The following is a 10606-nucleotide window of genomic DNA, read 5'->3' as shown; positions in this document are numbered from 1 at the left end:
CAATAAAACATAACAGAAATATAACATTATACTATCACTTTATAAAATGAAACACTAAGAAACATACAAAAGTTCACTGCCACGTGAATAACACTCAATTGTGGGCACAGCAGTTGAGATAATCTCATTTGACCGGTTATATATACCTATCTTATCATTCACAGAGTTGTACACACACACTTCATGGTATTTCTATACAAAAGTGTATTTTCAATATGAATGCCGGAATTCATACTTGGCTGACTGGGTTTAAAATGCCAACTTCTGCCAAGATATATATGGCCTGGAACTGTTGCCAGTTGCCACATACAATACACAAAAAACCACGTTAACCTTGAATTCTCCACCATAAAACAGAATTAAACACTGAAAAGATGTGAAAAAATAAACTGTAATCGGTGGAGTACAAAAAAAAAAAAAAAAAACCATCGGTTTTATTATCATTCCGGCAAAACGATACTTTCTAATAAAAATATAAAAAATAGGCGATCAATGTCAACAATAACAACACAAATAACAAGTAAAATTTTCTTTAATTGCGTCACTAATATTTCCCTAGCGAATAATCCTTTCTATTCTAGAGATAGCGTTTTACCTTTGTTCTTTGACCAATGAGGTAAATTCAACAGGAGCAAAAGAGATGGCAATTCCTTCCGTTTTGGCGTAGAAATGCAAGCACGACCACAACATTGAATGGCTGGTATTCACTGATTCACTCCGTCTCCGATAATGCAGCAAGCGTTCACTCACAAGCAACGGCACAGCCGCACAAGTACCAGTTGCAATTGCAAGCATGACGTAGTTTCCTGTTTGCTTGCTTTATATCATTTCAATCAACAATTTAGTTACTAAGTTAGACTGTTCCAAACAGCTTTATATTTTACACCAGCATAAACAAAAATTAACACAAAAATAAGATACTGATATGTAGGCTTTGTAACATAAACAAAACAGTATAGTTTTGAGACCTTACCGTTCAGTTGCTATAATTAGATTTAGAGCTTTCACGAGACCAACCCTTCACTGTCTTTGATCACATGAGAGTAAATCGCAGAGCATTCCGTTCTTATATGTATCTAAATATACAGTTTGAGAGTTGAGATAATACTACTATCAGATAGCATATCACTGAATACACAGTCACAGACTCACAGTTTTTGAACACAGACTTGTTGACGTAGCGATACAGACTCCGCCCTTCATACGCGACGCGGTCGGGAGTCGTGGTGCAACATCTGTGAGTCATGAACACTTACCACATAACAAAGATAGTAAAGTAAACATGCAGGATAATTTTCTATATTAAAATTGGCCTTATATTAACGCTGTAGAATTTTATAACTGTATCAATATTTAAGCGCCATAATGAACAAAAAGACATGGTTTTAACAAGATAACCATCGAAAAAGTGCAACTTTACCCTTGATATGACGTCATCATACGTCACTAAAATTTCGTAGAAAGGTTTTGATTGAATATTTTTGTACAAAATATTTGATAATTACAATATCTCTATATTATATACAAGATTTCTAACTTTTAAATTTTGGTCTGTGGTATTTAAATATAATCTCAGTAAAAAAAAAAATAGATGAGAAATACGTTTTAAAATCGGCAAGCACATTTCTTTCGAAAGAAAAATTATTTCAGTCGTTTAATTGATTGCCTATTGAACATAGTTATATTTATCCTCTTACGGAGACAATTCTAGAATGAATGGAAGCAATAAGCTCAACACATAACAAATAATGGCTTCAATAAATAATAATCATGGAGTTTATTTATATACGTTCAGCGTGTTTTAGAAATCATGGAAAAGTAGCAATTTCTTATAACGTTGACTAACGAATTGATATATAAATACAATAAACATATAAAGGTTTGACAGTTACGAAAAGTTGAATACTTAGCATATGTATTTCTCAATAATTCCCAGTAAAATAGTATGTATTTGTGCGAGCTAATACAGGGATAGAAATTTGTAAAAAGAGTCTGGCCATTTGTTTTTATGGAGCCATCTTTCATTTATAAGTCGCTCTTACCTATACCCATAGTACTCACTCATCTCTCTCTCTCTCTCTCTCTCTCTCTCTCTCTCTCTCTCTCTCTCTCTCTCTCTCTCTCTCTCTCTCTCTCTCTGTTATATGGAGCGGGATGTTATTTTGAGTTATCTTTTTATCCTTTAAGATGTTAAATAAAACACCCATGATAGTTTATAATTTTACTACAGTTTTGATTATAAAACACATTGCAAACATTATGAAATCATTGAGATAGGTTTCCCGAATTTACTGCTTACTGTTGTTCATCATGGCAGTTCTCATCATCATACTTTTACTTCCTAATTGACTTGCCGTTTTTGTTTTTTAACATAAATGTGTAAACAAAGTAAAAAAAAAAAAGTAATTGGGCATGGCATTAAGAAGTCTTCGCCAAAAAGGGTATTTATCTTTCTGCCTTTCTAATTGTGTTCTTTGTCCAAAAGTCTGTGTATTTTGTATGTTCTAATTCTTGTCAACCTTTTTTTTCTCATTCTTTTTTACAATCGCCTTTGATATCACAGATTTGGATTTGCATTAAAACATGAAAAGAACAATCCGGCAACTGATTTGCAAATAAGCTTTTTATGTCGAGTAAATTAAGATATCTTCATTCATTTTTTAAGGGTATATCTTTGGTGAAACAGCTGTTGTGACAAAATAAATGAAATAAAGAATTTTCTGCTTGTTTAATGAAAAGCTAACTCTAGAAAATATGAATACACTAGGTAAATACGAACATTCCGTTGAAACTTATTAGATAATTTTCCCGGATGAGGCACATAACTAGATACGATTCAGTATTTTTTGAGTTGTAGAGAGTAATATCAAAATTATGAAAAACAAAACAAAAAACCCTGATGTAATACATGATTAGGATAAAACTATTACTGAATTGTCCTGTATATGTGTAGTCAATATATTTAATTTACTATACAGTATTTGCGTCAATAGACGTAGGAAGGCGTAGGAGATGACGATGATATTCAATTATGAGATTTGTTGACAATAACAACTATATGAATGTTATTTACTAAGGATATCTTTGTAATATGAAACACAAAAGCAAATATGTCATCTAAACTGACGATGTACATGCTACAGTAATTGTAGCCCCTTTCTAAATATGCACTGGGAAATTTTCATATTATGTAGCATATATAAGAGATAATAAATTAAAAAAAGTATCCAGGGATTTCACGTTTCAAAAAAATTTCCGGAAAAAAAGAAAGAAAAAATACATTTATGGCCGAGTTTCAATCCGAGGAAGACAATTTTTGTATAAATAATCTTTGATCCAACCAAAATGTCGAGGCCTCCTTTTTACGGTGTCTGTTGTGGTCACTACGTCTGGAAAGTTTCATTTAGTACTTTATCTTTCATTCTAAATTAGGCTACAGTAGTTTTTTCCAATGCCTTTTATGTTTTATTTAGCTCAGTTTTTACACAGCTGAGGGTGGGGAAGGGTGCGTTAAAATTTTGCCTGGAAGGTATGATACAGCAGATAATTTGACTGGCATAAGGCATTTTGAACTCTGAGATTTTGAGAAATATATAAACCTTGTTTTAAGTTGTACCAATAATATTTAGTCTGGCCAATTTTTTTAGGCTTATTCATTTTTTTTTTCCGCGGGCCTAATGCAGTAATCAGTATGTCTGGCAAAGGTCACTTTGTACTTTATAAGATGTTATCTTTCATTCTAAAGTAGTTTCCTTCAGTACCTTTTATGTATTATCTACATAAAGTTTTCCAGAGTAGAAAGTGTGGGTCAACTTTGGGCGTGTCTGGCAATCATAATAACTTTTCTAGCGTTGATCATTCTGAACTTCCTGAGATGTATAGAAGTATATAAACTTTGTTTCAAGTGGTATCTAGGTCTTGCCAACTTTTTATGCCAATTATGTTGTTTCAGGTGGGCCTAATGCAGCAATCCGTATGTCTGGCTATGGACACTTTGCACTTTGTAGGATATTTTTCATTCTAAATTAGATTCATTCATTACCTTTTCCAGAGCAGGGGGTGGGGTCAACTTTGGACGTGTTTGGCAGGCATATTACAACATATTATTTTGCTTGGCATTGGCCATTCTGAATTCTGAGATGTGTAGAAGCATATAAACTTTGTTTCAAGTGGTACCAAGAATATTTAGTCTGGTCTATTTTCATGCCTATGTTTTGTAATATTAGCCCTGGACATTATAGAGTCTTACAGGAACATTCGAGAGAATGAGTCCCTGGTATACAGAGAAAACTCCTGTGCATTGGAGGAGAGACTTGATTCGTTTTTATCAGAGCAAATATTGCTATGGAGGAGACATTTCAGCTAGACCTGCCGTGACCTGGAATTTTGTACTTCATTTACAGCTTTACAGTTTTTGGAAGAAAAGGAATACTTGGAAGATCAAATATGACAAAAAAAAAGCCGTGTTCCTGTTTATCACCTTATATATCTCAAACTATGACCTGAATAGTCCTTCAAAATTTGGAGTTGAGATTTGTCGTCATCTGTCTCTCAACTCATAGAAACTTATGAAGCAAAGGCCCAAATCACTATACGATTTTTTTTTTAATTATCATTCAATTGGTAAACTGCGAGCATTTTGTGAATCTTGTGAAATATTGTAAACACCTATATTTAATCTCAAATATAGTTATTGTTAATGTTTGCTGGCTATTATTTTCTGTCAATGTTGCTGTTTTGATATTTTCTTTGCTAAATTACTATTAAACGAATAAGTAATTAAGTAGACTTGACATAATCTATGTTGTGTAATAGATGACGATAACAATCCCTAGTCCTATTGCCCGGGCAGACCTCTACCATGTGATACGAACTAGAGAAGTAGAAAATCGAAAGGCAGAGAGATATTTCTTCAACTGATGCGACATTAGATAAAGCTCATTTGCCAGAACCAGTTTAAAACTTCCTTGTTCATATGATATCCCGAGACAAATTTGGTTGGAATGAAATGGAGACAGAGGAACCTGATTTACACAAACTTAGAGAGATGGCTGTTGAACAGGATCTCATCAACAGTGTCTAAAGGGGGGAGAGTTAAAACACCAAAGCTTGTCTTTCTATGCATGGCCATCAAAAATCTGATATGAAGCTCCCAGGTCATGGCCATTTTAACAGATTTGATCACAATTTCATACCATGAGTTGCTTGAGCTAGAATCGGCTTTGGCCCAGAAACAGGTAAAAACTAGAAAGGTGGGGTATTATGGCCAAGTAATATTATGCGAAGTGTTTACAACTTTCTGCTGGGATAATAATGATTTTAATGAGCAAGCTCTCAGCGACAGTAACACGACCCGCTATACAAATGACATCCTCATGCAATACAGAGTTCACACTTATGAACCTCCACCAGCTCCATCTGGTGACAGTGATGAGCCGCAAGTAACAACAACAAAGTAAGAAATGACCAAGCAGCATTGTAGAATTGAGTTCTCAAATCTGAAACTGTTGAACCAAGTCCAAGTGGTCATGGCTGGACTGTGGCTAATGATTCTGGACAGACAAATAACTAGCTCCAAAAGAACTGATGGAATATACCCGTTCATCTTCCCAATTAATCTTACAATAAATTTTTACCTCCAGTTCATAATAGTTCATATACATTTCCTGTCTAATTACTTTTTTTCTTTTATATCGTATTTATTCCAACGTAAAACACACTTTTTGTCCTTTTTAATAGGATATAGTAGTTCAGTGAAAGATGGAATGGCTGTTGAATCCTTAACATGACAGTCACGGTAGGTAATGATAAGTTGGTGTACGAGAGCTACCTACCTGCCTGATAAAGTCAAGCCACTTTTGGGTTCGGCAGTATTGAGAAAAGATATGTTGCTGCTACTAATCCTTTTTCACTTTGGCATTGGAACATTATCTTTATTTTGATTTATTAGCACACTCAATTATGACATGAGGATGTGCCATGAAAGGTAAGAAATTGACAAAATCTGTTTAATTTGTGAACTAACATACAGTATGTGCCTTTTGTGGGACATGGCTGTTCACAGTCTTTTCCTTATGACGGGTGCTGTTTACGCTCTTCTGAAAATGAAGCCTCTCTATCTGATCAGTGCTGGAGGATAACTTTACCCATACTGTGGTAGTATCCTTCCTCTTGGAGGAATATACACTTGTTGAGCTAAGGACTTTGCCAATAGCTGTCAATAATTGATAATGTCTACCATTCTTTGAAGAGTAGTGAATCTTTAGTAATTCCTGGAATTCCATCTGTCAGAGCTTTGTGGGTACGCCAGGCACTGCCAGTGCACCCCTCATGATGTCCCTTGCACAGTGTAGTGTAGTGCCAGTGTCAGTAAGTGTTCCCAGTGCTCCACTTTTAACAGTAATCCCCAGTGTAGAGGGTGTAGCTGTAGCTGCAGCTGAGACTTCTTCCTCCATAGGACCACCATCATTGTTGGTTTCCAAGACCTTGATTCCTCTGGTGGTAGCACAGCAAGACGGTTGACAAGGTAAAGATGGTGTAAGTTTGCTCCCTCTTCTTGCTTCTCTACCAACTCCTTCCTACTATTTTCATCTTCAATCACTTCTTCTCAGAAGTAGTAGTTGTAGTTTCATGGAAAACAATGTGGAAAATTAATAAAACAATAATTTAAAACATGTGCAACCAGTTATCTAGCCATGGTATTAATCAGACGATAGATACAATGAACTGACATCATTTTAGCAAGACTTGTGTATTGGTCAAGTGGAGCAAGTCAGGTATGATAGCAATCACTGTTGCACCAATTGTAAGCGTGTGGTACCCTTATACCGTGCCTCCTTGAATTCTAATGATATATTTATGGTTATATCTAATGTGTTTATTTAGAACACATCCAATGAATTATTTGTCCCCTCTTCTAAACTTTCCTTCCTTTCCTTGCTATGGACAAATCCTACTCCACATTTTTCTCTTTTGTGAGCTCTTTTGAATAAAATTTTTGCGCAACTGTCAATCTCATATGCCTTGTTTCCTCTGCATCTTGTCCCTTCTACACATAGGATATTAACTTTCTTTCTCTACAAAAAATGCCACTTCACTTTGGGTGGCCATGCTACTAATATTCAGTTCTAATCTTCACCTCGTAGATTTCCTTCTCTAGCCATGCCCATTCTTGATGTGATAGGCCTCATCCATTTATTAGTTCGTAACTGTTCTTGATACTATTCAATGATTGGTCAATATTCTTTTTCATAGCCGGATGACTTTCCTGCCACCCAAATTCACTATTCACCTGGGCTTGGAACCAGCATAGAGGTTTGCACCATGTATGGTTAGTTTGCATTTGATATTCTGTATTAATTTTTCTACAGAATTAGATGCTTCATAACACGGCATAACAAAGTAATCAGCCTGGCAATAAAACATACTAAACACAGCGTGTTTTTTTTATTATTATTTTCTGCTTTCAACCCATTCCTAGATTTATAGGATTTCCTTCCCAATGCTTCTTCCACTCGCACCCTTCAGTACTTTCAAAGTCTCTTGCTCTTGCTGCTTCCCAATAAAATGGATTACCAATTACCTTTTCACTAGTGTATCGCCATTCTCTCTAATTCACAAACCATTCATATCAGAGGCTCTAAGCTTTTATCTTTCGATTGAATTTAAAACACCAACATCAAATCTATTTAATATTAATAATATGATTTGAATACATATACTGTATTATACAATAAGCACCAAGCAAATAGCGAATGGTTATATAGCCAAGTACAGAAACAATTGCAGTATAACTAGTCGTACTATAAAGCAATCGAACTTTAACTCATAATTGTAAAAGATCACAGTCTTATGGCTAAGAATTGTTTAGGTGATGGAAAACAAAGATTGTATGACAAACAAAATTTCGTATATTAGACAATCCAAATGCCACAATTAAAAACTCTATGCAAATCATAACTGAAAATGGATGTTGAATGCACCCGCACAATTACCAGTGCTGTACACTATTGTTGCAAACAATGAACGTTGAAGAGAAAACGCAGTATACGATACTTCAAAATATGGTAATTGAAAACAATGTCGATATATTTATTTTTCTTTATACATTTTCAGATGTTTGCGTTGTGAAGTAAATGGGGATATTAAAAAAAAATAATACTTTATTGCTAGGATATGATTTTTTCTTTAGATTATCTAAACAGCATCATGATGATTAGAGCAAATATAGGATAATGTACTTAAGAAATCAATCATGACTCAATCATTTTTGTCCTGGATCTAGGTAGAAATAAAATTAGACACATTTTAGAATTTTAACTTCTAAGAAAACCACCCGGACTAAAAATAGGAATAAAATATCTCGGAATTTTAGAATATCGTAATAATCACCCGTGTGTGTTTGGTTGAAATGTCCGAAATGTGACAACGGTGATGGTCCCAACAGGCAATAACTGTGGTTTCCCACTTCTGAGTATACCTATTATCGACATGTACAGTATGTCTGACTATAAGAGTTTTTCGTGGAAATTGTAAATTACGATGTTATCTCTTCTCGGTAAGGAGAATATTGATAACTTATCAATTACCCAATATTTTAGGCCGTTCTCACAACAGCCGCACCAGCGGTATCTCTCTACTATCTTATCGATCTTTACCTTGCTTAAAAAGCCCTCTTAATGAACGTGTTTTAGTATTAACGCAAGGCATTGCCAGTATCCAAAGATATTTTTGAATATCCTTAAATAAGAGCAAACCAGGAATTCCAATTCTGTGTCTGTGGTTAACAACAAACATTATCAACCTTCATCTGACACCAAAGTGGAAGAAATAATTTGTATGAAATATTTCTTCATCAATTCGATTTTATGCTTCAGCTTGTCAAATTGGTCTTTTCCCTAAGCTCTAAACTAACATATATCCGATTTAAATCTACAAATCTATTCAAGAAAAAATAATATAATTAGTAGGCAATTAATTTCATATAATATATGACGTATTTGTTTTTGACGTTGTTAATAGTTTATACATATGACATATCTGTTTTGACGTTGTTACTTTTTTAGAATGATTTATTGTTAATTTGTTCTCTTCATTTATTTATTTCCTTTTTTCCTTTCCTCACTGGGCTATTTTTCCCTATTGGAGCCCCTGGGCTTATAGCATCTTGCTTTTCCAACTAGGGTTGTAGCTTGGATAGTAATAATAATAATAATAATAATTCATAGTTCATCTCAAATTTTATGGGACGAAATACTGAATGCATAAATCATTGATAATCTGAATGCGTACTTTCAATCCATCAAAAGAAAAGAGGAAGCTACAATATCCATTTACATATTAATTATGATATGATTCATAATTACTGACTTGACGGAGGAAAGCAGGTAAAAAAAGGATTACATAAAGTGAGACGAGAAATTTCTCTATTGGAATTTAGCTGAAAATGGGTTACAGTAATTTCTTCTGGAATCAACTTTCCTTAGTTATCACTTATTTTTCAAGTAGGATAAGCACTCTTAAAGTAAGCAGCTGACAAATTTATGCCTTTGACTAATGTCCGACAAATGATAAACTCAAGTCCAAGGTAGTCAGATACATTAACCCAATTGATAACAGAAAAGGTTACAACTGGAAGGAAATTAGAAACTTTGAAACTTTGAGTAAAAAATTTTTTAAAAATTAGAGTACTGGTCTCCTAATGTTAGGGAAATGCAATTAACAAACTCGTTGGTATAACAATAGGATTGAGTGTATTGAAACCGTATTTTGATAAGATTTCTGCTATGTTCGAAAAGAGGCAATAAAAGGCACGATAATATGGTGACAAAAATCTGTCTAGTATATCAGAAAATACTCCAATGTAGGTGTGGCAAAAATTTTGGAAAATTAATGGTTCCTTTAACAGGCCTGGAAGATATGCATTAATGCATATTGGGTTTCTATAATCCCCGCAGTCTATCCAGGTGAAATAGGCCACTCCCAACTTACGATGTCAAGGGATGCATCCTCCACTCATGAGAATTGCCACTCAGCGCAAACACTACTCAAGTTATTCCTCAAACACAAATACAGATTTGTCAAAAATTGGGTTAATTATATATCAGTTTATGTTTGATAATCTCGTAAACTACATGCTCGAGTTAGGGTATAGGATGATTTATTCTTATCTTTAGACTAGACACAATCCACTTGTATTCAGTCGATATTGAATAGGTCCCTCTAATTTGTAAAGTTGGTAGGCACTGGCAACTCACCTTCACCCCCCAGTCTCAAAGATACTTTCCATTTTACCTTTCTCGTCAGGGCTACCAACACAAATACTGCCACAAGCCCTTCTTGCATGGAAAAAAGCCCCTATTAGAATTGATGAAAACTGTAAACCCTATTTCATTGACCCAGCACGGTTATACATGTTGAACCTAGGCCTCTACCTCCAGAATACCAACCATTCATCAATTAACTTCTCTCATAAGGTATAAATTTCCCTGAACCACCTCCAGATATATTCGAAGACTTTGTGCATTTTCACGAGATGATCAATGGTTCGGTGTTATTGCTCACTTAAAAGTGCATTGCAATCTACAAATATCTCTGGGATGTCATT

At 34.5% G+C, this 10606-nt stretch overlaps 1 protein-coding gene across 3 annotated transcripts in view; it reads right to left on the bottom strand.

Annotated features, from left to right (window-relative positions):
• The window catches only part of LOC137647063 (protein mono-ADP-ribosyltransferase PARP12-like), a 52725-nt gene extending 44257 nt beyond the window's left edge, over positions 1 to 8468 (bottom strand). The window contains exon 1 of one of the 3 annotated variants that reach the window (XM_068380244.1): positions 8392 to 8468. The gene's annotated coding sequence lies outside the window, so the exon portion shown is untranslated. Of the gene's footprint in view, positions 1 to 595; positions 938 to 973; positions 1147 to 8391 lie in introns of those variants that run through there. The other 2 variants (XM_068380237.1, XM_068380230.1) reach the window with 2 other exon arrangements.
• Positions 8469 to 10606: the final 2138 nt, after the last annotated feature.

The sequence above is a fragment of the Palaemon carinicauda genome, chromosome 1 (genome assembly GCF_036898095.1).
Source record: "Palaemon carinicauda isolate YSFRI2023 chromosome 1, ASM3689809v2, whole genome shotgun sequence".
Lineage (NCBI taxonomy): Eukaryota > Metazoa > Arthropoda > Malacostraca > Decapoda > Palaemonidae > Palaemon > Palaemon carinicauda.
This window is presented reverse-complemented; position numbering and strand designations above follow the sequence as displayed.